Source organism: Sminthopsis crassicaudata, chromosome 5, assembly GCF_048593235.1.
Source record: "Sminthopsis crassicaudata isolate SCR6 chromosome 5, ASM4859323v1, whole genome shotgun sequence".
Classification (NCBI taxonomy): Eukaryota; Metazoa; Chordata; class Mammalia; order Dasyuromorphia; family Dasyuridae; genus Sminthopsis; species Sminthopsis crassicaudata.
Window position 1 is genome coordinate 62258364 of NC_133621.1, and position 27265 is coordinate 62285628.

General features: G+C 34.2%; 1 pseudogene; it reads left to right on the forward strand.

The window, feature by feature from the left end:
- The first annotated feature begins 452 nt into the window (after positions 1 to 452).
- The window catches only part of LOC141543854 (heparan sulfate 2-O-sulfotransferase 1-like), a 65743-nt pseudogene continuing 38930 nt past the window's right edge, over positions 453 to 27265 (forward strand).

Here is a 27265-nt window from a genome sequence, read left to right on the forward strand (position 1 = left end):
TAGGGCTGGCTCAGTCTGTTGTTCCATATGCTTCTTTTGGCCTTCTTTATTTGTTAAGTGAAACTAGTCGAAGAAAATGCGATCCATTCTAGCTCTAAAATTTTATGGATCTGACATAAGGATAGATGGGTTTTATTAGTGACATTTGTCTTTGCCTTCATCACATTAACCTTTGAACACCTCCTTATAGACACATATAAACACACATGAAATCCTAAAAGAATAGGCAAAAACAATCAATACAGTGACTTCCTTAGATAAGATTTATGTTTATATATGGATGTGTGTTTATATGCCCAAATATATAAATATATAACATTGTGTATATATGTATCGTGTATATACATATATTTATATATCACATTTTGCCTTTGTGGTTCAATGAGCAATCAATCCATGAGCACCTACCATATATAAAGCACTGTTCAAATGCTTCAGAAACAATTGAGAAAATGACAGTACCTGCCTTGAAGGAAATCGGCACTCTACTTGAAGATACAACATTCTCAAAACAGGTAAGTACAGGACATATGCAAAGTACCTATTGATGAGGGGGAATTAATGACTTAGAGAATCAGAAAAGGGTCTTAAAGGAATTTATATTTGAAGTTTCCAAGAGGGGGAGACAAAGAGAAAGAGCATTGAGCAAAAGCTGGAATCAAAAGATAGATTGTTGTGTCCAGGCAGCAGCAAGTTGGGTAGTCTGGCTGGAACACAGAGTGTGTGAGCAGAAAATAATATATAATCAGACTAGAAAGATACACTAATAAGTAATTATGAGGACCAGGAATCTTGACCCTGAAGAAGAGTTAAGAAAATGTCTTTCCCTCCTCCTTTACAAAGATTAGGGATATGGGTGTATAATATTGCTTATGTCAGAATGGAATATTGTTTTTTTGCAAAACTGTTTTTTTTTTTCACCTTGTCTTCTTTTTTTTTTTAATTCTTCGTCTCGAAGGTGGTTTATTGGGTAGGGGAAAGTAGAAGGATGGATACAAGGGAGATGCAAAAACCAAAGACATTAATATATATTTTTAACCAAAAGGAAAAATGGGCTAGAAGCAAATTCTGAATGGTTTTAAATACAAAAGAAAGAAGTCTGTATTTGATTCTAAAGGTGAAATAAGAACCACTGAGGCTTCTGAAACAGAAATGACATGATCACATCTTTGCTTTAGGGATATCAATTAGGAATATCATTTAAAATCTGTGTAAAAATGGATAAAAAAGACAGAAAAAGGAGAGAGAGAGAGAGAGAGAGAGAGAGAGAGAGAGAGAGAGAGAGAGAGAGAGAGAGAGAGAGAGAGAGAGAGAGAGAGAGAGAGAGAGAGAGAGGGGGGGGGGGGGGGGGGAGGGAGGGAGAGGGGGAGAGGGGGAGAGAGAGAAGGAGGGAGGGAAGGAGAGGGGGAGAGGGGGAGAGAGAGAAGGAGGGAGGGAGGGAGAGGGGGAGAGGGGGAAAGGGGGAGAGAGGGAGAGAGGGGGAGGCAGAGGCAGAAGGAAAGGGAGATTTGAGATAGGGAGACTTAATTAAGAGGGGATTACAGTAATCTCAGCAAGAAGTGAAAAAGGCCTGGACTAGGGCATTCTGGTATAAATAGAGAAAAGCGAATGTGAGGGATGCTGAAGAGGCAGAGTAGAAAGTTTGACTACTGATTGTATAGTCATAGAGGGTTCAGATGTAGAAGTGAATCATATAAAACTTCTAGTTTGAGAATTGTATGTGACTATAAGAATAGTGTTGCCTTTGACAGATAGAGGAAGATCAGGAGATAGGAGTGAAATTAATGAGAATTATAATGAGCTCTTTTTTATGTATACTGAGTTTGAAATACCTAAAGGACATTTCAATACAGATGCCAAGAAAGCAGTTATGGGTTCAGGGCTAGAATTCAGGATTGAGGTATACACTGAAGATGTAGATGTTGGTTTCCCCTGCCATAAAGAGGAAATTTTATTTCATTGTTAGTTCTCTAGATTCACTGCTTCTTTCTGAATGTTATATTAGTATTTACACTCTTTCTGAATGTTATATTAGTATTTACACTCTTTCATTTATCATCGATCATATATAGGTATGCTAGCTTATTTTACATACACATCTTTTAGAGCTGATATCCAATTTGTGGAGGGTGATCTAATTTAGAACTGGAATTCCAGTCTGTGGAGGGTGATTTTGGAAATCAGGAGGAGAAAGATTTCTTAAGAGGTATAAGGTCATGAAACATATTCAGTAATAAATCCCTCCCATTTTCTTTTCATTATGGGATGAAATAAAGACAAGAAGGGTATAATTAAAAGAACCCTAGATTAGCAATGAGAGAATATTACTTCAGAGACTATTTCTGCAACTCTTAACCTGGGATCATTGTACTGAACTTACTGAGTCATTTTTCAAATTCCAGTTATTAAGTATATATGGAATGATTTTACATATATGTGTGTGTATATAATACAAATATTTGTGTGCTATGGTGGCTATCTTTAGGGCAAAAATAAGAAAATAAAAAAGGTATATAATTGTATTATATATTTAAAAGGAATACCAAGTTGTACACAAAAGAGTTGCCATTTCATATGCAATCTTTTTTTTTATGTTCTGGAAATTCTTGTTTAATTTCTTAAATTCAAATTAAAATAATTTTACAAAGAATAAAATTAATAGTCACAGGTATCTGGGTTCCAAACCAAAAGCAAATCCAACTTATTGTTCTCAACCAATTAGAAAATCCCTTGATAGTATGGCAACCTTGTGGTATTCCCTTGGCACCTAGGTGGTATAGTGGATAGACCCTAGAGTTGGAATCAGGAAGAACTGTGTTCAAATCTAGTCTCTGACATTTATTAGCTGTGTGACCCTGGGTAAGTCACTCAAGAATAAAATACAGTAATAATTATAAAAATAACAGCAATCAGCATTTATACACCACTGATTTGCAATGTGCTTTATGTGTGTTATTTCATTTGATCCTCATAACAACTTTGTGAGATAGATGCTATTTCCATTTTACAGATAATAAAAGTGAGGCTGAAAGAGAACAAGTGACTAACTCGGAGTCATCCAACTAGTAACTTTCTAAGGAAGGTTTCCAACTCAAGTTTTCCTGATTCCAAGATGAACATAATTCATTTTGCCATATAGCTGTCACCTAAATGTCCAGCTATTGATTAAGGACCTACTATATGCCAAGGAATAAACTAGAACATGGGAGTACAAAGACCATAAACCAAAAAAAAAAAAGTCCCCCGAGTTAAAAAAAAACAAAAAACAAAATATTATTGTCATTTGTAGATATGAGCTATAAAGAAATATAATTCAAAAAGTATAGGAGCATGAATTAGAGACTCCTAATGTACAGTGCATAGTGCATTGGACTTGGAATCATGAATTTAAATGTGGACTTGGACATTTATTAACTGTCTGATCCTGGGCAAGTCACTTAATCCTGGTTACCTCAGTTTTCTCATACATAAAATGAGTTGGGGAAGGAAATAGGAAACCAATCTATTAATGTTGCTAAGAAAATCCCAAACAGGGTCATCAAGAGTTGGAAATGACTGAAACAATTGAATAACACCAACAATTGTAAAAACTACTCCTTCATTATGAGTAAAGAAGATTGGTATGGATATTCTATAATGAATGAAAATCCTTTCCTACTAAGATCAGAATACTCATGGGATAATAGAGCTCAACCAAGAGGAGATCATAAAGAGGCTCCATAGAAGTCATTTAGTATAACCCCTTCATTTTATTTATGAAAAAACTGAGTCCAACAGAAGTTAAGTGATTTGCCCAAAATTATACAAGCAATAGCAGAGCTCAAAATAGAATTTAGGTCCTGTATTTCCAAATGCCTTATTCTTTTCATTTTACCAAACTGCTTTTGTGATGAATTTACAATATTATAATTCTGTTATATAATTCCATTATATTGTGCTTCTGGGTCCTTCAAATAAATGATCTGCTATATCTGTTTTCCTTTAGAATTAATATCTTGGGAAGAAAAAAAAGAGAAAAAAAGAGAGAAAAAAAATATCTTGGGAAGAGAATTTTCTGTTTTCTTTAGAAGAGAAAGAAAAAAGAATTTCGGTAGCTTCTCAACCTTTCCAGAAATCTCACCTTCTTCACAACAACAATAAATACCAATGAATCACCCACTGTGTCAATGATATACTATTAAGAAATTTGAGCAAGATTTTACTTTTTTTTTTTTTTTTTTTATTACCACAGATAAAGAGGCAGCTGGTTGGCACAGTATATAAAATGCCAGTCCTGGAGTCAGGAAGGCTTCTCTTTCTGAGGTCAAATTTGGCCTTAGGTACTTTTTAGCTGTGTGATCCTAGGCAAGTCATTTAATCCTATTTGACTCAGTTTTCCCATTTGTAAAATGAGCCAGAGAAGGAAGTGGTAAAGCACTTCATTATCTTTTCCAAGAAAATCCCAAATCGGGTCATAAAGAGTTGGACATGACTGAAATAACAGAAAAACCAGCACGACACATGGTAGATGATTTCATGAGTGTAGGTATCTCCTCCACCAGGGCATTTTTCAACTTCTCTGCCCCTTTGGCAATCTGATGAAACTGGTATACTCCTTCAGAATAATGTACAAAATAAAATATTCAAGATGGCAAAGGAAACCAAGTATGTTTAAATACAATTAACAAAATGCTAAATTAAATTAACAGACCTCAGTTTAAGAAAGCTTATAAGTTTTTATAAATGGCCATTGTGAGTTACTATAGTGTTAAGTCCTACCCCCTTAGTGTGGCCCCCATCATGGTGAGGAACTCCATACTTAGCTAAGTGGCCCTGTGAAAAACAATATATAAGCCTTCTCTGGGCACACCTTTAAAAGTCTTTCCAGTCTGGTTGGAACTTTTGTATCTTATTTGTTCTCTGCTGGGATAACCTTGAGTCAGTTCCAAGCATGGTACTAGAGACTGATTTTAGTGAGAGTTCCTAAGTGTTTGAAAGATTTAGTTTATACATTTGGGCTCATTATACGTTCCACCTTTAGATAAGGTAGCCATTTAATAAGCACATTATAAATACTTGATTCCAAGTTTTCTTTAAATAATACATATGTTGAGACTTGTTTCTATAATAATAACAAATGTGCTTGGATTTCCCAAGTCTTGCATTACCCTAAGGACCCAGTCTCAGCCTGTATTTTTTCATGTACTAACAGATTACATCACATAATAAATCTTTGTCTAAACTATCAACCTAGGGAATATAAAACTAACAAAAGAAATTAATCTCTCAACTATTCTTCAGTCACATAGCATAATTATAATTACCAAGCTTGGCTCTAAGAAGAAATGAGAACACTTTCTGTTCCTTTGCAGAATTGGGGATGAGAAAAATGATTATTCTTCATTTATATTAATAACCAATTATTAGTTTAGGATCAAAGTTTTCCCTTTCTTTTTCTCATTCAGGAACAAGTCTCTATAGCCAGTCTCTGAAGGACAATGCTGATGATACTTGAGATCACCTAAATCTTTTTGGTACATGCTTCTTGATCTTGTGTGGGATCCCATCCAATAAGAACTTAAAAATAGAATCCACTCTAGGGAAGTTCTTGCCCTTAGGACATAAGCCCCCATCCTTGGAATTTTCCATTATAATTTGGGGTAGTCTAGTTTATAAAGGAGAAAATCAGCCAGAGTAGTCTGGGTAGAGATGTATTCTTTCCCCCAAATTGCTAGAGGCAGCTGAGTCTCGTGATTGGGTCATATTTTCCATTAGAGGAGCTGAAGACTTTTTGTTTATCTCCTCATTAATATGTCTACCACCTCATTGATTGTTAATCAGTATGATTTGATTTCCATCCTCATGTACACACCCTTTTCCAGAGGCTTTCTAAGCATTGAATAGTCTCCAGAAAATGTCTTTGGCTTACAAGAGAAAGCTACAGACTTCAATCTATTAATTATTTACTAGGCATAATTAATAAATTGATTATTAATTATCCAGAAACTATGTATGTCAGACATTTCCATTCATTACAGATGAACTATAGCTCTGGAATGTTGCATATAATGTCAAATTCAATGAGTTGATCAGTTGACATTTTATTTCCTCTTTTCTTCCATTTTTTTTTTTTTTATAAAGAATAAGCCTTTGTGGAAGGGAGGGGAAAAAAGGGATACCTGAGTAAATGAAAGTGCTCTAGCAATATGAAATATCATTAAAAAGTTAAATATTTTTATAGTACAAAGCTACTTGATACATTTAGTACTGACACATGCACATTCATAGTTCCCTAATAGTTAAGTAAAATGGACCCCTAAAAGTCTTATAGCTAAGTCTTTAATGATTAAAGACACAGAGTCCTGAGTGCCATTTCTTCCTCAAATACACTGGTCACATTTGCTCTCTCATTTCTTTTTCACCATACAGATAGAAATAGATGTTTCTATATAAATATAGGTGTGTGTGTGTGTGTGTGTGTGTGTATGTATGTATGTGTATGTTCTGCCTGTATGACTTCTCTCATTTTTCTATGTATAATCCCATTTAGCCAACTGGCAAGAACCATCATCTAAAGGAGGGAAGCCTATGGTGCTGAAAAATATGTTATGTTGATAGAAATACTCACTGCACATCTCCAAAATGCTTTCCAGCCTTCTGTGGCATTGCCTGGACTGGAAAAGAATGATTTTTAAGTTCCTTAGAATTACTCCTTAATGGTATTTTTTTTTTATACACTTGAAGTGAAATGACCTATTCTAGCAGGGAAAAATCTATTGCACAGGAAGATGACAGTTTTAGTGAATGTTATTTACTGTAGAATATCACTGGCACCTAGACTCCTCTGCTGTGGTCAATGGGAAAGTTCCATCACTAGATATATAAATGAAGCAGATCAGATGAGACATTTCCCACTGAGAGGTATTAAGCCTGCTATAATGGGGAAAAAAGCACCCGACCAAAATCCAGGAGACCAGGGTCTATTCTTGGCACAGTCAATAACTATCTGTGTGAATGTAGGCAAGTCACTTTATTCTTCTTAGACTCAGATTTCTCATCCACTAAATAGAGGCATTGGACTGTGACACTCCATCTTCTGACTCTAAGCATTCTCATTGGCCATCCCCCACACTTGGAATACTCTTTCTTCATCTTCCCATCTTGGCTTCTTTGATTTCCTTCAAGTATCAGTTGAAGTCCTACCTTCCACAAAAAATCTTTTTTAGTCTTTCTCAATCTTCATGCTTTTCTTCCCTTGAAATTACCCTCAAATATTTTGCATATAATTTATTTGTACATAGTTGTTTGTATGTTGTTTCCTCCTTTGAAATACGTACGGGCTCCTTGAGAAAAGAGGCCATCCCTTCTCCTTTTTTTTGTAACACTTTAGCATTATGCACATAGTAGATGTATATGTACATAGTAGGTGCTTAATAAATGCCAGTTGATCTATGATCCTCTAAGATTCAATGACAGGAATTCAATTTGAGAACCGCAGTCCCCCATATACTCAATTTAATAAAACTAGAATTACAAAACAAAGATTCAACTTGACCATTTCTCTCATTAGCTTCTGTAATTGTTTTATTTACTGACATTTCTGAGGTAGGTCAAGGATTCTAAGAATGTCCTTCATGGATGGTTGCATAAATCCATGAATAAAATGTGTAGGTGGGAGCAGAGAGGATAATGGATAAGTTGGTGGTTTCTCATTACTGAAGCCTAATTGATTATTTCAGAACCTGACTCTGCCTTGTATTATTTGATATAATAAGTGATGATGATGAAAAGCAGTATAGAAAAGTAGGCATGGTAGATTGAGAAATGGGTTAAAGGACAGCTCCTGACACTAACTGTCTATGTGACTTTGGCAAAGTCCCCTAAATTCTAAGTACCACAGAATTATAAGTTATACAAGGATGCCCATCTGGGAACTTCTTATACTAGTTAACATTATATTTTAAAAGTACAAGTACTTCACATGTCTTTTTCTTCTGAGCCTTGCAAAAAGCTCAGAAGGTAGATACTATAAGCATTTTTATACTCATTGTATAGATAAGATTTTATAGATAAGATATAATTATAGATTAATTGGTTGATCTCCATGCTCCTCAAAGATTCAATCATTTGCATACACTGAGCAATGTCAGCCCTCTTCATGCTTAATTTCGTAAAAGTACATGGCCATGACTGAAAGATTAGCTACTCACCTATGGTCATTCAACTACAATGTAGTAGAGATATGATTTGAACCCAGGTTTTCCTAAGTGAATAATTGATACTTGCCATTGATTTTTCAGTGGGGGATTTCTCTGTTAGAATCTATCAACATCATCTTGAGATCAAAGTTTCTATTTATTAGTGAAGACTAACAGATGTTTATATAGTCCTTTGAAGTTTGCAAAGTGGTTTGCATGTAATCTCATTTGATCTTTACAACAACCTTTTGAGAATCTATTGTTATTTACATTTTACAGATTAGGAAAGACTTTGAGAGGGAATTATATACCTCATAAGTATCTGAAAAATGATTTGAATTCTAGTCTTCCTGATTCCTAGACCAGTTCAAAAAATATTGGGTGATTGCCCTTGTTTTCCCTCTTTGTGTCCAAATGTTAAAATCTATTACAAGAGTTTCCTTCTGTAGATTGCTTCCATGTTATCCCCTTCATTCAAGCTCAATCAAGCCTATCAAAAATGCCAGCTCCTCTATACTAGCACGAAAAGAACTAAAACTCTTTGGTTTTGGGGTGGTGTGAGTGGTAGATTTGTGGTTGAAACACAACCCACCGGCTTCACAAAAGTCTATCAGGCCCAGACAAATAGTGGGGAGCTCTTTATTCCCTCTAATTCTATGAAGGGAAAATAATGAAGTTCTTCAAGTCATATGAACAATCAATATTAACTTTTTTTAATATAAGATTTACTATAACTTGATGTGTAATAAAATAAAAAACACTATTCAAGTACTATATTTAAGTACTTCTTAATTCAGAAAATAATATTGTGTGTTTCTATTGGATTAGATGGCATATAGGTTTTCGAATCTAAATTTTATAATGAAACCAAAGGAAGAATGCAATTATTAAGTCTTTAATAAGTTAACCATCCATTTCATTACCACAGCTTCTATGTTTATATAATGCTTACAGTGATCTATGCATAGGGTGAAGAATTTTATAACTATTATCATACCCTTACAACTGTTACCCTTTTTCACAGATAAAGAAACTGAGGTAGGAAGAGGTTAAGCCTCTTGCCTATGGTCACCCAGCTACTAAATGTTTGAAACTGGATTTGAACTCAGATCTTCCTGACTCTAGGCTGGCATTCTATTTACTGCATATTCCAGTTGCTTTGATTCTTGTCAAAAATAAGTTTTGTAAATTAAGACAACTCTGATGTACCACTACACACCTCTCAGATTGGCTAAAATGACAAGAAAAGATATTGATAAATGTTGGAGGGAATGGAGGAAAACTGGAAGTTGTGAACTGATCCAACCATTCTGAAGAACAATTTGGAACTATGCCTAAAGGGTTAACAAACTGTTCATATTCTTTGATCCAGCAGTGTTTTTACTGGGGCTGTATCCAAAGAGATCATAAAATAGGAAAAGAGACATACATGTGCAAAAATGCTTGTGGCAGCTCATTTTATAGTGGCAAGAAACTGGAAATTGAGTGGATGGTCATCAGTTGGGGAATGGCTAAATAAATTATGATATATGAATGTTAGGGAATCCTACTGTTCTGTAAGAAATGACCAGAAGGATGATTTCGGAAAGGTGTGGAGAGGCTTGCATGAATTGATACTAAATGAAGTGAGTAGAACCTAGAGAACATTGTACATAGCAACAAAAAAAAAAAATTATATGATGATTAATTCTGATGGACATGTTTCTTTTCACTAAAGCGGTTACTCAGGCTAATTTCACTAGACTTGTGATGGAGAGAACCATGTGCATCCAGAAAGAGGACATTTTTGTTGTTTGCTTGCTTTTTTGTTTTATTTTTCAATGTTTCCCCTTTTTGATCAGATTTTTCTTGTGCCACATGGTATTATAGAAATATGTATAGAAGAATTGTACACATATATATTGGCTTACTTACTTGTCTAAGGAAGGGGAAAAAATTGGAACACATGGATTTGCAAAGGCGAAAGTTGGAAATGAGCTTTGCATATATTTTGAAAATAAAAAGCTATTGTTTAAAAAATAAAGCTTGTTTTGAGTTGGTTATAACCTTTCAACATTGGCATTAATGCTGTACAATTGACATTGTAATCTTAATAGGAAATATTCCTGGTTTTTAACCAATATGTAGCCAATATCCAGAAAAAAAAATCCATTTAGTAGGAAAAATAATTATGATATTGTGGAATATTAAAATATGTCTATGTGACCCTACCATATAATTATTGACTGGATGAATGATTTCTATTCAATTGGTCAGTTTTTTTTGTTTTGTTTTGTTTTGTTTTTTGTTTTGTTTTGTTTTGTTTTTAATTTAAGCAATTAGTTTGACTTTAAAAAAGAAGGTAGTTTGCATGTAGGTTGTGAAGGATTTTAAATGCCATACAGAGGAATTTGCATGTAATCCTAGGACTTGGGTTTATCAAGCTATGGGGGAGTGCTTGATCAGAGCTGTCTTTTAGAAAATAGCTTGTACTGCTGTGTGTGGGATAAATCTGGGATGGGAAAGACTTGAATTGAAGCAAGGGGACAAATTAAGAGTGTTACCATACTTTAGGCAACAGATGAAGGACTGCACCAGGATCATGGTTATTTGAATGGACAGAAGGGGATAGTTGTTGAGTAAGTAGAATCAACAAAATTTGTTAATTGTATGGATGAGAGGAAGGATGCTGAGGAATCAAAGATGTCTCTAAGACTGAGAATGTAGGTGACTCCAAAAATGAAGAAATTAGTTTCAAGAGAGGTAGAATTGCAGGAACAATGAGTTCTATTGTTGACAAGTTAAATTTTAGATCATATCATCTCCCTCTGTATTTCATGAGGACAAAAAGGGGTTTCAATTTTATTTTTATATTTTTGGTGTTTAGCAAAATATACTACTACTAATAATATAATTTTGTTTTGATTTTTGTTGTTTAACAAATGTAATATAATGTGTAATATATAATAATAAAACAACAATAACATACTATATTAATATATATTATATTATATACAGAATATTTTATTATATATAAATAAATAAAAGTACATACAATAAATAAAAGTAACTATATTTAATATCTAATATAATAATAACACAATTAAATAAAATAGTAATAAATAGATGATGGAGGAATTAATTGTCCAATTTCATCTGGATAAAATTTCAATCACTTTCTGTCCAAAACATTTTCATAATATATATTGTTATAATGTTTAAATTCAACATGATTTTCATAAATCTATGAAAATTCATCCTTGCCCAAACACATAGCAAAAAAATAAACAAACAAACAAAATTTGTTTATCATTCAGGCTTATTTTTTTTTTAGTTGTATCCAACTCTTCATGACCTCATTTGGGGTTTTCTTGACATAGACATTGGAATGTTTTGCCATTTCCTTTTCTAACTCATTTTATGGATGAGGAAACTGATGAAAATTAAGTTATTATTTTCCCAAGATCACACATATAGGAGGTGTCTGAGGTCAGATTTGAACTTAGGAAAAGAACTGAGTCTAAGCCTGGCCATCCACTGTACCACTTAGTGAATCACACATTCTTGTATCTCAGTTTAAATTTATAAAATACTTACAGACATTTCCTCCAAAAGTATGAAAGTTCTCTCTTATTTTGGTGACAAAATGATCAACTGTGACCTTGAACAAGAGAGAAGAACTGACTATAACGTACCCATGTTTCAACATTTAAATTGTAAACTATTAGAGATAATTAATAGCCATTCCATAATCTATATGTAGTTTGGCTTGAGATTTGGTTTATTAGTATTCATTTCTTAATCATTTCATTTCAAGTTGAGAGAATGTTAACAGAAATTTTAATTATGATGACAAAGGCAATAGATAAATGAATGGAGTTTACATAACCCAGAGAAACATCAGAAATTTTCTGCACATCTATCATGATGGTCTGAATTCCTGATTTTCTAATTAGATGCCATGAAAATTACATAAATGGCAAGTTGGTCCCAAAGTAAGCCAAGAAGGGGCAGATTCATGAGATGAGGAGTTTGGGAGCTTCAAGTTGGCATGAACTATGTGGTGATTTATGCCCTTCTCTGCAAACAGCTGAAATGCTTCTCAACATAGCAGCTCTCACCAACATTTCCTGAGAAGTGAAAATGCTTATATGTGCATCAACACAATAATCCTCATGTCTAAACCAAAGATGAATATATTGTTTTGCTTACTGAATGTACTTTACATAACCAAATGGGAAGTCTGAAAGGCTGGATTTATAATGTCCATCTCCTCTGTATTATCAACCATATTATTTATAGGAAAAGACAATCACATCATTTTTTCTATTTTTTTTTACATACAAGAAATAAATACTCAAGAATAAAGAAAACCAATTAGATTTCCATTTCTATAGATAGAACATTCTTTTGATTTCCATTATCAGTGCCTCTTTTACAATTTTTGGACTTGATTTAATTTTTAAATTCAAACCTCTGGTTCTTCCCTCTTTGTTCTAGTATCTTTCTGACTTCTCTCACTTCATTAAAATGACATTTTCATTGGTTTTAATTTTTCTTTATCAAACATAATCATTTCTCCTAAGTTTTTGGTGGACTTTCTTGAATCTTTCATTTTAGATACTTTTCTTAGTTGTCATTTTATAACTTTATGCTTTAACTATGGTATAACATGGAGACTATAGCTATAAAAAACAATCATCCCCTAGTCCATATTACTATCAGAAGGAAATATTCTATAAGATTCAATAGGATTATAATCTGTATGAAAGATTTCTCTATGAATAATTCTAAATTTATCTAGAATTGAAGAGTAAAGGATTCCAAAATAAATTTGTTTTGCTTTTCAGCCTGTTCAGTTTTTCTGAGTTTCAGCCTTTTGCTCCTAGTTCTATTATATACATTATGATATCTGATTTGACTTCAAATATATTTTCCTCACCCACTTTCTTCCTCATTTCTGACATTCCCCTTTGCTCTTCTCAAATCACATACTCACTTTTAGGTCTGCTTTTTGCTTCCAACTTGCTCATGTTCTCTTCACGTTTACTCCAGCTCTCTGCTCTTCTGAATGTTGTCAAAGGAAAAAAATCAACTGGTCCTTCGATCAGGTGACTGTAACCAGAGAGAAGAGAGCAGGAGAAAGGAAGGAATAGTTGCCTCTGTTTATGCCATTTCCTATCAGTTATATTGTAATTCTCTAACTCTTAAGGTAACATCACATAAAGAATTCATTTATATGTATATAATTCCTACATATTTTTAAATTCTGAGTTATAATTTTTAATATTATTTTTAATGAAATGAATTAAGAAAGCTTCTCTTGCTAATTAGATGTGTCTGGACACACACGATAGACATAATGAAAGGCAATTATATTAGCCTGGAAAAGTAGAGCGGATAACAATAGCTGCCATTGCCTTAACAATTCAGCCTCAGCTTATTATGAAGTGCTGCAACTAACAGCTCTTGAATCAGTTATCGTGCTCATTTGTGACATGATGGCTTACACACAACAATAGAATTAGTTAAGTGAAGTTGGCATTCGGCTCTGATGGCTAGCATTAAGGACGTCAATTTATTGATTGTATCTACTACTTTTTTCCTCACAACAATCTGCCTATTCTTTGAGGCATTTCATTTGAAAAGGAAATTTATGCTCATTAAAATGTTAATTTTTTTTTTTTTTTTTTGGTCCCAGACCTGTGATTTCAACAATAGAAGGCACTCCCCTTGTGACACTCTCTGCACTGATGCACATTGGCCACTCATCTGTAATTTAAAACTATGGAGAGTAGACTGAACAAAAGAGAGATTAAAAAGGATGTGCTGAGGAATAAGAGAGAATTTGAACACAGGCCTTTGTGACTACATAACTGACCTGCTAAGGACTGTGCCTTCTCAAAATGCGATATCTATTTGGGTGTGCAAAGAAGGGGGCTGAGTGGAACTGTGATTTCATTGGAATAAGGAACTACTGATGATAAACTATCTTTAGTCAGTGCAGATGAGTGCCTGCTTTGCAACTCTTGCTTTTAGGGAGTTCACTGGGGCTATTAGGCAGATGATGAAATAATGACTAATGGAGATAGGTGACACAGTAGAGTCAGGAAGATCTGAGTTCAAACTTAGAAATGTACTAGTTGTGTGACTTCATGCCAGTCACACAATTAACTCAAATTAATCTTATCTGTCTATGTATCCTTATCTGTAAAACTCCTGCAGTATCTTTGCCAAGAAAACCGGAGATGAGTTCATGAAGAGTCATGTATTACTGAAATGGACAAATAAGTTGACCAATGGCACACCGCTAGTTTTTATCACAGGCAAATTTCAAAACCATGTCTTCCTAAAACCAGTTCTTTCTCTGTAATGACATATGACATCTCAGTATATGTTATTCATACTAATAAACTTTTATTACAAATAAAAATCCTGCTAATGATTGTCTAAACTCACATGAACTTTGCAATTTTGAAAGCCAATTTAAATTGTCCAAACTGGAAAACTTCAAATTGCTGTTGCATATACCTGTCCATATTTTTTGTTCAAGAGTTTAATTTTTGCATCAGCAACTTTCTGGATAATCTTACATTTCCCTTTCTTAAGTGATAGAAAAAATGATATCAAAATATCTCCAGGAATATCTAGTTATCAATCACTGACTTAAATCTTTTTCATTTGGTCTCAGATTGGGCTTTGACTCATATTATTCTAAAGCCATCAGACCCTAATTGGCAAACAGCTGGGCCATGAAAAAGGGAATTTTCCTTGACAACTGTTTCAATCTTTCTGTTCTTTTGCAAAGGCAGGCCCACATTTCTGAACTGCAATCCTTCCATTCCTCTACCTTCTAGGAATCCTTAAATTTCTTCAAAGTTCCATTCACATGCCATGAGGAAGCACTTATTCATCCTCCTGGTTGTTAGTATTCTCTCCCTCTTCATAAGATCATATAGATCTGGAGTTAGAAGCCATCTCTCAGGTCATCTCATCCAATGGCCTCATTTTACAAATAAAAGAACTTAGGTTGACTTCTGGGGGTGGAATTAAGATGGTAGAGTAAAGTCAGGAAGTTACTTGAGCTCTCCCAGTTTCCCTCAAAAATCACATGAAACCAACCCTCTGAACAGAGTCTGATAGACTCTCCAGTTCAAGATAGACTGGAAAAACTTCAAGAAAGGTCAGTCCACTGGGGTGAAAAAGGTGTTCAACCAAGATCAGACTCTGGGAAAGGCAATGAGAGGTCTTAATCAAAGCAGATCAGCAACTAAGACCCTCAGTCCTAGCTCAGTAGAGCAGCAAATCAGTGGAACAGCTTCCAGTCCCAGCTCAGAAGGCAAATTCTGGGAAATCAGGCTGTTTCCTGAAAAGAGCTGGCACAGTTATCTCCTACAAATGCACAGAGCCCCTGTGTTCAAAACCAAGACTCAGAGCTGCACAGGAATCTTGGGACAGTGCCTCTTTACCCCAGAAACAGAGCTCAATCATAAAATTAAAAAAAAAAAAAAAAGAAGAGGAAATACCAAAGGAAAAGTAAAGAAAATGATCAAGAAACAGAAAAGAACTTGATCATAGAAAGCTGCTATGATGACAAGGCAGACCAAAACACTAACTCAGATGAGGACTGTATGTCCCCAGAAGAAATCTAAAAGAGTAATATTAATTTATATTAAGCCCAAAGAGGCCTCTTGGTAATGCTCACAAAAGAATTTAAAAGACAAATAAGAGAGGTAGAAGAAAAAATGAGTAAGGAAATGAGAGGTACACAAGAGAAAGTCAACAGCTTAGAAAAGGAAAAAAAAATTGTCTTAAGAAAACAACTCCTTAAAAAGTAAAATTAACCAAATGGAAAAAGAGATAGAAAAGCTAAATGAAGAAAATCATATATTTAAAACTAGAACAGGGCAAATGGAAACTAATGACTTTGTGAGACAGCAAGAATCAGTCAAACAAACTAAAAAGAATGAAAAATGGAAGAAAATATGAAATACCTCATTTGTAAAACAGCTGACCTAGAAAATAGATCCAGAAGAGACAATTTAAAAATTATTAGCCTACCTGAAGGCCATGACCAAAAAAAGAACCTGGATATGTTCTCCAAGAGATTATTAAGGAAAACTCCCCCAATATTCTGGAAACAAGGGAAAATACTTGTAAAAGAATCCATCGTTCTCCTTTGGAAAGAGATCCCACAAGGAAAACCCCAAGGAACATTGTTTTGAAACTCCAGAAACATAATCTCAGGGGGAAAAAAATCAAAAAGCTGCCAGACAAAAACAATTGAAATATCGAGGAGAAACAGTTAGGATAACCCAGCTTCTACAATAAAGGAAAAGAGCCTGGAATACCATATTCCAGATGGCAAAGGACCTAGGGTTACAAGAATCAATTACCCAGCAAAACTCAGCATCATCTTTCAGGGGAGTTGATGAATCTTCAAGGAAGTATAGATTCAATTATTTCTATTGAAAAAAAATAAAAAGAAAATTCAATCTTCAAACACAGTTCTTAAGAGAAGCATAGAAAGGTAAACAGGGGAAAATTAAATATACATATACACACACACACAATTATATAATTTAAAGGTTAAACTATTAATATCCCTAGAAGAGGGAAAGATATCTGTAATTCTTGAGAACTATATTTGTAACTGGGGCAGATAGAGGTGGGGTATTGCATGGACTGAGGATGTGGTTGTGAATTTGGTTCTAAAGAGGAATAACTTAATCATTCAGTTGGATTTAGAAATTTCTCTAACCTTATTAATAAGTTTAAGAGGAAATGTGTATGCACCAAGTGGTAGAGCAGCCAAATTCCTAGAGATTTTAAGCCAATTACATTAAGAAATAGACAGCAAAACTATTCTAATGGGGAACCCCAAATTTCCCCTCTGAGACAAATCTAACCACGAAATAAACAAGAATGAAACTATGGAGATTAACAGAATCCTAGAAAACCTAGATATGATAGACCTCTGGGGAAAATTGAATAGGCACAGAAAGGAATACATTTTTTTTTCAGAATTACATGCCACCAACATAAAAATTGACCATATAGTAGAGCATAAAAACCTCAAAATCAAATGCAAAAAGACAGAAATAATAAATACTTCCTTTACAGGACATAATGCAATAAAAATTATATTCAAAAAAGGGGCAAAGAAAGATAGATTAAAAACCAATTGGAAATTAAGTAATCTAATTCTAAAAATGAATGGGTCAAACAACAAATCACAGGAGCAATTCATAATTTCATCCAAGAGAAGACCAATAATAAGACAACATACCAAAATCTAAGGGATGCAGCCAAAGTAGTTCTTAGAGGAAATTTTATATCTCTAGATAGCTACCTGAACAAAATAGAGAAAGAAGAGATCAATGAATTGTGCATACAATAAAAAAGCTATAAAAAGAACAAATTTAAAACCCCCAATTAAATGCCAAATTAGAAATTCTGAAACTCAAAGGAGAGATTAATAAACTAGAAACTAAGAAAACTATTGAACTAATAAATAAATCTAAGAGTTGATTAAAAAAACCATCAAAATATAAAAACCTCTGATTAATTTTATTAGAAAAAAGAAAGAAAAGAACCAAATCACCAGTATCAAAAATGAAAAGGGTGAACTTACCACCAATGACAAAAAAATTAAAACAATAATTATGAACTATTTTGCCTAATTGTATGGCAATAAGTCTGACAATCTAACCAAAATGGATGAATGTTTACAAAATTATAAATTGCCCAGGTTAAAGAAGAGGAAATAAATTTTTAGAAAAAGAAATTGAACAAGCTTATTAATGAACTCCCTAAGACAAAATCCCCAGGGCCAGATGGATTCACCAATGAATTCTACCAAACATTTAAAAGAATAATTAATTCCAATACTATGTAAAGTATTTGGGAAAATGGGTAAAGGAGTCCTGCAAAATTCTTTTTATGACACAAATATGGTACTGATACCTAAGCCAGAAAGACTCAAAACAAAGAAAGAAAATTACAGACCAATCTCCCTAAGGAACATTGATGTAAAAATTTAAAAAACTATATTAACAAAGAGATTATAGCAAGCTATCATCAGGATAATACATTATGACCAAGTGGGATTTATAGCACCAATGCAGGGCTGGTTCAATGTCAGGAACACTACCACTGTAATTGACCATATCAATAACAAAATCAACAGAAATAATATTATCATCTCAATAGATTCAGAAAAAGCTTTTGACAAAACACAGCACACACTCTTATTTAAAACACTAGAGAGCATAGGGATAAAAGGAACTTTCCTTAAAATAATAAGCAGCAAGCATTATTTGTAATGGAGAGAAACTGGACTTATTCCCATTAAGATCAGGGTGAAAGAAGAATGCCTATTATCACTAGTTATTCAACATTGTACTAGAAAGGTTGGCCTTAGAAATAAGAAAATAAACAGAAATTAAAGGAATTAGAATAGGCAAAGAAGAAATAAAAGTATCACTCTTTGCAGGTGATATGATGGTATACTTATAAAATCCTAGAAAATCATCCAAAAACCTACTGGAAGCAATTCACAGCTTTAGCAAAGATGCAGGATATAAAATAAGCCCACGCAAATGATCAGTGTTTATTTAGATAGATAGATAGATAGATAGATAGATAGATAGATAGATAGATATGTATATACATATATGTGTGTGTGTGTGTATTGCTGACAAAGCCCATCAGCAAGAGATAAAATGATAAATTTCATTTAAAATTATCGTAGACAAAATAAAATACTTGAAGGTCTATCTATTTGCCAAGACAAATCCAATAACAATATGAACATAATTATAAAACAAATAAAATAAGAACTAAACAATTGGAAAAATATCAATTGCTCATGGGTAAGCCTAGCTAATATAATAAAAATTACAGCGCTGGAAAATGAATAGATGTCCAATCAATTGGGGAATGTCTGAACAAGTTGTGGAATGTGAAGGTAATTGATTGAATATTTTTGTTCTATAAAATATGATGAACAAGCTGATTTTAGAAAGATCTGGGAAAATTTACAGAAATTGATGCTGAGTGAAAAAAGCAAACCCAACAATATATTGTACACAATAACAACAAGAATGTGAAATGATCAACTATGAAAGAACTTAGGCCTAGGAAGGTTATGGGATTTTTCCAAGATCACAAAGTCAGCAAGCATCAGAAGTCACATTTGAATCCAGATCTCCTGAATCCAGAGCCAGTCTTGTTTCCAGTATTCTATGGTGGGTTTCATGTTTCCATGATATATCTCCTCAGTAGAATTTAATCTCCTTGAGGGAAAGGATTGTGTGTTTATTTTAATTATACTTTATTAGCAGCAGCAGCACCTAACACAATCCCCTACAAGTGGAAATCACTTAAATGCTTGTCAGATTGTATTTACATGTGAAGTCAAGAAGCATTTTTAGATCCAGATACATTCATAGTTTGTGGTCTTAAAGTCAGCAATATCTATCCTATTTATCTAACTATATTTATACATACTTATACATGTACATCATATATGCTCTTTGAACAGTAGACACCTGTGATCCAATTGTATTAGAATTCATGACATTTTCATTAGTTATCTCCAATCTATAGAATACTCCAGCCACTCATTTGTGGAACCCCGGCAAGCTATCGTCTGTCCAATATCCATTGTGCTTTTTAGCCTTCAATGAGGATGAACATAATGTCTTAAGGTAAGCTACCACTCAGGAGTGAAACAAGGTTGCCCACTATCACCATTACTATTCAATATAGTATTAGAAACGCTAGCCTCGGCAATAAGAGCCCAGAAAGAGATTCAAGGAATTAGAGTAGGAAATGAGGAAATCAAACTATTACTCTTTGCAGATGACATGATGATATACTTAGAGAACCCCAAAGACTCTGCTAAAAAACTCTTAGAAATAATTCAGAATTTTAGCAAAGTTGCAGGATACAAAATAAATCCATATAAATTCTCAGCATTTTTATACATTACCAACACAATCCAACAGCAAGAGATACAAAGAGAAATTCCATTCAAAATAACGGTCGATAGTATAAAATATTTGGGAATATATCTACCAAAGAAAGTCAGGAATTATATGAGCAAAATTACGAAACACTTGCCACAAAAATAAAGTCAGATTTAAATAATTGGAAAGACATTCCGTGCTTTTGAATAGGCCGAGCGAATATAATTAAGATGACAATACTCCCTAAACTAATCTATTTAGTGCTATACCAATCAGACTCCCAAGAAACTATTTTAATGACCTAGAAAAAATAACAACAGAATTCATATGGAACAACAAAAGGTTGAGAATTTCAAGGGAAGCAATGAAAAAAAAATTAAATGAAGGTGGTCTAGCTGTACCTGATCTAGAACTATATTATAAAGCAACAGTCACCAAAACCATTTGGTATTGGCTAAGAAACAGACTAGTTGATCAGTGGCATAGGTTAGGTTCACAGGGCAAGATAGTGAATAAAAATAGCAATCTAGTGTTTGACAAACCCAAAGATCCCAACTTTTGGAATAAGAATTCATTATTTGACAAAAACTGCTGGGAAAACTGGAAATTAGTATGGCAGAAACTAGGCATGGACCCACACTTAACACCACATACCAAGATAAGATCAAAATGGGTCCAAGATTTAGGCATAAAGAACGAAATCATAAATAAATTAGAGGAACATGGGATGGTTTACCTCTTGGACTTGTGGAGGAGGAAGGAGTTTGTGTCCAAGGGAGAATTAGAGACCATTATTGATCACAAAATAGAAAATTTTGATTACACCAAATTAAAAAGTTTCTGCACAAACAAAACTAATGCAAACAAGATTAGAAGGGAAGTAACAAATTGGGAAAACATTTTTACAGTTAAAGGTTCTGATAAAGGCCTCATCTCCAAAATATACAGAGAATTGACTTTAATTTATAAGAAATCAAGCCATTCTCCAATTGATAAATGGTCAAAGGATATGAACAGACAATTTTCAGCTGATGAAATTAAAACTATTTCCACTTATATGAAAGAGTGTTCCAAATCACTATTGATCATAGAAATGCAAATTAAGACAACTCTGAGATATCATTACACACCTGTCAGATTGGCTAAGATGACAGGAACAAATAATGATGAATGTTGGAGGGGCTGTGGGAAAACTGGGACACTGATGCATTGTTGGTGGAGTTGTGAAAGAATCCAATCACTCTGGAGAGCAATCTGGAATTATGCCCAAAAAGTTATCAAATGTGCATACCTTTTGACCCAGCTGTACTACTACTGGGCTTATATCCCAAGGAAATACTAAAGAAGGGAAAGGGACCTGTATGTGCCAAAATGTTTGTGGCGGCCGTTTTTGTAGTGGCCAGAAACTGGAAAATGAATGGATGTCCCTCAATTCGAGAATGATTGGGTAAATTATGGTATATGAATATTATGGAATATTATTGTTCTGTAAGAAATGACCAACAGGAGGAAAACAGAGAGGCTTGGAGAGACTTACATCAACTGATGCTGAGTGAAACGAGCAGAAGTAGGAGATCATTATACACTTCAACAATGATACTGTATGAGGATGTATTCTGATGGAAGTGGATATCTTCAACATAGAGAAGAGCTAATCCAATTCCAATTGATCAATGACGGACAGAATCAGCTACATCCAGAAAAGGAACACTGGGAAATGAGTGTAAACTGTTAGCATTTTTTTTTGTTTCTCTTCCCAGATTATTTTTACCTTCCGAATACAATTCTTCCTTTGCAACAACAACAACAACAACAAAATTCAGTTCTGCACATATATATTGTACCTAGGATATACTATAAGATATTTAATATGTATGGGAATGCCTGCCATCTAGGGGAGGGGATGGAGGGAAGGAGGGGAAAAACTCGGAACAGAAGGGAATACAAGGGATAATGTTGTAAAAAAAATTACCTATGCATATGTACTGTCAAAGAAAATGTTATAATTATAAAAATTAATAAAAAATAACCAAAAAAAAGGTAAGCTACCACACTGAAAGTAAATTTTTTAACTCGAAAAGGCTAAAAGCCAAGACAAAGGTGGAGCAGAGTTGATTCATGCTTGTTTTTTGGTTTGCAGATGATTCTGCATTTAATGTAGCTTCTGAGGCTGAGATGCACCAGAATATGAATCAATTCTCTGCTGCTTATGCTAAGTTCAGCCTGATAATTAATATTAAGAAAACAGATGTTCTCCACCAGCCATCATTGCACCGTCCATTTGTGGAACTATCACTTAAAAGCAAAGGAAGAAATGTTGAATGCTGTGGATAAGTTCATTTACCTTAGCAGTATACTTTCAAGGATATATACACAGATGTTGAGGTTGACACCTGCATTCCCAAAGTTAGCTAAGTGTTTGAGAGTCTCCAAAGAAAAGTGTGAGAAAGAGAAGAGATATTAGACTTCCTACCAAACTGAAGGTATACAGAGCTACTGTGTTGACCTCATTGTTGGGTGCCTGTGAAATCTTGATTATATCCTAGTGCTATTTTAGGAAACTGAATCACTTTCATTTGAATTGTCTTAGGAAGATAAGGAAGATCACCTGACAAGAAAAGGCACTAGAAAGGTACCTCTCTTTAGCTGAATTTCCAAGCATTCAAAATCTGTTGGAGAGAGTCCAACTCTGATGGACTGGTCAAGTTGATCAAATGCCAAATATATTGATCAAAAAGACTTTTTTTACGAAAACTCACATAAGGGAAGCACTCGTACAGATATCAGAAAAAGTAATATAAAGACCCTCTCAAGGTCTCTCTGAAGTATTTTGATTGATTGTAAGACCTAAAAGACACTGACACAGGATTGCTTAGCTTAAATGCCCATATCAAAAAAGGCCCTGTGCTCTGAACAAAGTAGGATTGAAGTACATCAAAAGAAACATGAGATATACAAATTAAGAGGTATCTCCCTTCCAATTGTTCATATGTTCTCCCTGTGCCCAACCTGTGAAGAGCATCTGAGCTCTTATTTATCTTAACAGCTATAGTCGGACACACTGTACCTTGACTCCAACAGTGATGTCATTTTTGTTCTTTTTGAGCAGGAAGGATAACAATTAACCAAAGCCCCACCACCAATGACTTAGATTTTTTTAAAAATCATCTGTCTTGAAAAGAATATATAAATTCATAACCTTGAGTCTCCAAAATGTGGTTTATAATCCAGAACATTATGAACTGAACTGTGGAATATCCTAAGAATTTTCAAAGGGAGAGGTAATTTTGCATCCTTCAATAGTAGACATGCCCAAATGAGAATTTGGAGGGTATAGTTTGCATACTCCAAGATGAATTGGTCTGCTCAGAGATGATCAAAAATGATTAAATAGAGCTACATAAAGTGCTAAGAAGAATTCTAACTAGGGCTAGGTGATGGAGACTTCATCTCTGGTGAATTTAGGATGTACTAACAGTTCTTGTAGTTCAATAGCAGGAAGAAAAATGAGAGCTTAGAACCTATTGGAACAAAGAAGAATGAGCACAGGTTTAGACAAGTTCCTCTCTTGTTCCCTGCTCTTTACTGCCCTGATTTCATGACATTTCATTCAGACATATTTTGGTGATAACTATATCAGGAGTGAAAATGACTTGTTCTAACTCTGAAAAACCTGAAACATAACTAAGCAGCTACATGGAGCAGTGGACAGAATGCTTTATCTAGACTTAGGAAGACCAGAGTTCAGATATAGTCTCAGATATTAACTAGCTATGATCCTGGGCAAGTCCTTTAATCATTTGCCTCATTTTCCTAATTTGTAAAATGTGGGTGATAATAACAGCATCTACCTCCCAAAATTATTGTGAGGAGAAAATGAGATTGAATTTGTAAAGTGTTTTACAAACCTCAAAGCATTATATAAATACTAGCTATTATCTGTTAGTTTTACTATAATAATATTATTACAACAACAGTTGTATGGTCCTTCACATAGTACCTCATTGGATCTTTATAACAACTCTATGGGATGTGTGCATTTGTAGAGGAGGAAATTGATGCTCCCCAGCTTCTAAGGCAGTTTTTGAATCCTGACTCTGAATCCAGCATTCTTTCTATTACACTACACTGTCTCTACAAAAGTGCTAAACTGTGACTAAGATATTTTTGAAAAATTCCCTTCTCTCTCAGAAGGATTTAATGGAAAAGGTTGAAGTCCAGATTCATTGGTAGATGGAACATCTATTAGAAACTAATGACTAGAATTGAATAAATGAGGACAAAGTAAAAAGTCTGCAATTAACAGATCTTGAGAATCAAGGTCCTGGAAATCTTGATGAGCATCAGGGCAGATATAGTGGTCATTGGACCCAGTGATCTCCATCTGCCTTGTAAGTCTGAGGTTGAAGTTCCAGGTGACCATAGCTTGTTGTATTCACACTGGTATGAAGCTATCATTCAACCCCTCAGCAATATGTCTTGAGGCAAATCCATGAAGAACCATGTCCCAGAGCAAAAAGCATAAAATAAGAAAAATGTAAATTGTGTGCATCTAGGCCCTTGACTTTTCCTCTTTCCCCTTTTCTTCTCTAATTGTCTATTGGACATCCCAAATTGCATTCGCCACAGACATCTTAAACTCAACATATCCCAGAATGAACTTATTATCTTTCTTCCTAAATTCCTTAGTACTGACAAGGATATCACCATTATCCCAGTTACCTATCATGCTTAACCTCTCACTCTCTCTCATTTTCAATATCAAATCTGTTTCTTAGACTTGTCAATATTATCTACAAAACATTTATCATATATGGCTTATTCTCTCTTCTAATCATTTATCTCCTTATACTTTGATTGTTGCAATACCCTACTGATTGGTCTTATTGGCACAAATCTCTGCCTACTCCAAACCATTCTCAGCTCAGCTAGCAAAGTGGTTCTTCTAAAGCTCAGGTCTGAACATGTCACTCCCACTCAGTAAAACCTTGTGACTTCCCATCAACTATAGAATACAATATAAAATATTCTGCTTAGCATTAAAATCCTTCATAACCTAGCTTCCTCTACCCCATCTTTCTGGTTTTCTTTATACCACCATATACCATACTCTGCAATACAATGACCACACACTGTTCTCCTTATGTTCCTTGAACTCAATATACTCCATCTTCTAATTGAACATTTGCTATCTTCTGTATCTTGGATGCTCTCTTTTAGCTTCTTTCAAGTCCTAGCTAAAATCCATAACCTTTTTTGATCCCCCCTTAATTCTACTCCTATTGATTTTATTCATCACTCTTAATTTCAATAAGTATCTGCTTCCTGTTATGTTATTTGTACATAGTTCTATGTTACTATTTGATTACTATTAACTTTTAACAGTAATTTTAAAAATTAATTTTAATTGATAGTAAGTTACTATTATTATATTACTACATTAGACTATGAGCTTCTTGAGAACAAGCCCATCTTCTAATTTCCTTTCTATCCTCATGCCTGGCACTTACCAGATGTCCAATAAATGTTTATTAACCGACCCTTTGTTCTTCTCATATGATACACAACATTGAAAGAATAACTTTATTGTGATAATATGCTCATGAAAAATTCCCTTCTATAGTTCATGAATTTTATTAATATTAAGTTGTAAATAGGTCTTAAAAATTATTCATATTCATTACTACTACATGCATCTGGTAAAGAGATACACAGTAGAAATATTCAGAAATATTAGTGAATTGACAGTTTTAATCATAGAAAATTATTAACATTCTAAGCATGCATTCGTAATGGATTGTCTTGTAATTATTGTATTGACCAAGTGTACTTGAGTAATTTGTTTGCCCTTAAATATAAAGGAATGTATTAGGTTTGTGGGAAGGAGGAAATGAAACATTTGGGTCCAGTCTGCATTCTTGTGCAAAGCTAGGCCATTTTTGGTTGAATCTCATATATACAGGATCAAATGTGAAAAATTCTACTAGTCACTTAAAGGAGTTCATGACCAACTCACTTCCATCTTTTCAGTCTTCTTACATCTTCTGCAACTGTCCCACATTTTCTCTTGGATCCTTTGTTATTGGCATCTTTCCTATTCCTCAGTGTTATTTCCCATGTCTGGAATGTCCTCTCTCTGCCAACTGGTTTTCCTGGTTTCCTTTAAATCTCATCTACAATCTCACCTTTTGGGAAGCTTATCCAATCCCTCTTTAATTCTAGATATTGATTATTTCCCATCAATCCTGTATATAGTGTGTTGGTACAGAACTGTTTATATTTTATCTCCTTCTGGAGATCATGAACTCTTCAAGGACAAGGACTGTCTTTTTCCTTTTCTCAATTTCCCCAGTGTTTAGACCAGCACAAGGCACATGGTAGATGTTTAATAAGTCTTATTGACTGAAAGATTGTGGGTTATCATCCTAAGATAAGAACACACAAAACCCTGGGGAATTAGTGTGGTTATATCATAGGCATCTTGACTTTATTTTTGGTTTTTGGTATTGATAAATTACAGTTAAGCAAATTACTCAACATGTCTCCTTCCCTTTAATTTATATTTGAATAACAAGACTACAGAAATGAACATTTGAAGAGGAACCAAAGCCCTAACTTAAACAAATGAAGCTCCCTGTGTAATTTCAGGTAACATCTCATTTTTAGGTCACTACTCAGGTACCTTTAGAAACCATAACACAAACATTAAGTCAGTCCTATTTAAATGATATCCTCAACAGCCACCTAGTATCTTCATTGTTTCTAGGAACCCCTTCAGAAATGCTATATACCCTTCCAGATTACATATAATTTTCCCCTGGTATTAGTGTTATTTCTACATAAGCAGCAGCACATTCTTTCCGAGCATATTCTGTCTCCTCCAAGGTGCACATTTACCCACTTTGGAACAGCAGGCTGTTGACTATTAAAATTACAAGTTATCAGAGCATGCAGAACCTCATTTCAGGTATTGATCTGCATGAGTCTGCTGTCTAGACTGCTGTTTGCATTGAGCCATCCCTTACTTAAGAATTATAAGGTGTTATTTACCAAATGTGACAGGCAGGTCCATATGTGCCTTCATCATATGTATTTTAAGAAAGAAAGAAAAGGTTTTTAGAGTTAAATGGTTCTCAC